This window comes from Schistosoma mansoni, assembly GCF_000237925.1.
Source record: "Schistosoma mansoni, WGS project CABG00000000 data, supercontig 0273, strain Puerto Rico, whole genome shotgun sequence".
NCBI classification, from domain to species: Eukaryota; Metazoa; Platyhelminthes; class Trematoda; order Strigeidida; family Schistosomatidae; genus Schistosoma; species Schistosoma mansoni.
In genome coordinates this window covers 109685-111467 of record NW_017386135.1, presented here as the reverse complement: position 1 = coordinate 111467, position 1783 = coordinate 109685, and positions in this window count along the sequence as shown.

Below are 1783 nucleotides of genomic sequence, written 5' to 3'. Positions count from 1 at the left end.
TGGCCATTACACAGGATGACCGATTGTGGATTTATTGTGTGTATGGGGTCAACTGCACTGTCTAAATACCGCTCACAACGTGTGATGTGTGGGCTGTCAAATGATGTCGGGGTAGGCGGTAGGTGATTACTCTTATTTATATCTACAAGCGAGATGCAAGGTAGTGACAGGTCATGCCCAAGTACATGGTGCACGTCTAGTGTAGCTGTAGGAAGATCAGAGTATGATGCAGACTGATCAGTGTGTTTAGAAAGCTTCACATTATTCGCGTGAGTGGTGGATTTAGATCTTTTGCACGTGCTATGAGCATCAGGAGAGATTATGTGTTTTTTAGATGACCTGGACATTATTAGAAGTAATGTAAATATAAATTTTGTATTGGGTGAGCAGCGACTGTTGTATCTTTACTTACTAGATGTGTAAAGTTTTATGGTAGAGTCAGATCAATATTTGCTAATAGCTAATATATTAACGTTAGTGAAAGAGGAAAGGTGGACAGCGTGTGAAATAGTGAGCTTAATGTACTACGTTGAATCACAGGATGGGGTGTCAAATTAATAGAGCCCTGTCAGAAATGAAGTATTTTTTCACTAATAAATGTTGTTAAAATAGAAGGAAACACTAATAATAATAAAACGTATAACCACGTGAAAAAAAGTTACAACCTTCAAAAGAAGCGCCGACAAAGGAAGTCAATTGTGTGACTTCCATGTAAGATCTTATGGATAATACAGCCACATTCTGACAAATCTACAATTTTGAAATTAGGTCCATTGCTATGATAAGAATAATAATATATTTCTGCAAGTACATGTACACGCCTTTACACAGACATGATTTACAAGTTACAACATATAATGGTTCACAGTATGCATCCCAAGCAAGGTTGTTTAGTAATTATAATCTATAAAAGTTAATAGCAGTTCATTCGTTTAAATATAATGTGTTTTCATAAGAATAGTTTCCAAAGGGGCATCGCGTTCACGTTACATACAGATACAATCTCGATAAAATGTTTATTAGGGTTTCGGTCGTGCTAAGTAAAAATGTAATGCAGCTTTTGAAGTTTGTAGTTGTTATGAAGTATACTTGTGGGACGTGTGGTGCGAACTATGACCTTGGGAAAGCGCGTTCGTCGAGCTTCTTCCAAATGTCGGAAGTTATATAGTGTAGCTGTATATAATTCCCCAAAATCAATAGCTTATTAAGTGTTCGACATTGGATGCTGACCACGTTGTTTAGGTGGACTTGTTTAGCTGAAGGCTTCCGGTCATGCATCCGCATCAGATCACGTTTCAACACGGTGTGGGACACAGCTCCTACGTTTCATTAGCCAGCTTATAAAAAAGGTCCTCGATATATTGGTAACGAATCAAATATATCTTTCCTGCCTCTCCTCGTCTGACTTCTGATTTCTATCTGACTGGGAACGATCTAACATAGAAGGTGCTACTGGTGGCTAGTAGTAAAACTAGAACATCCGTTGCAACCTCATTGGTGAGCCCGACGTGATCTGGTACACCAAGTCAATATACTGTGAGTCTGTTCCATTTTGGAATATTGTTGTTCATTTTTATTCTTCATTTGAATTTTATATATTGTGATATGCTTTTTTCGCGATTTTTTTTCGTTATTACAAGAATATATTAGTTAAGGTACAAACACGAAGATGCAGAAGTGAAAGAAACAACCACTGCCGCGTGGGTCAGTTCATGACATATATTTTATTGATGCGCGTAAGATCGGAAGAGCGGCTCAGCAGGAAGGCCGAGACCGATTCCCG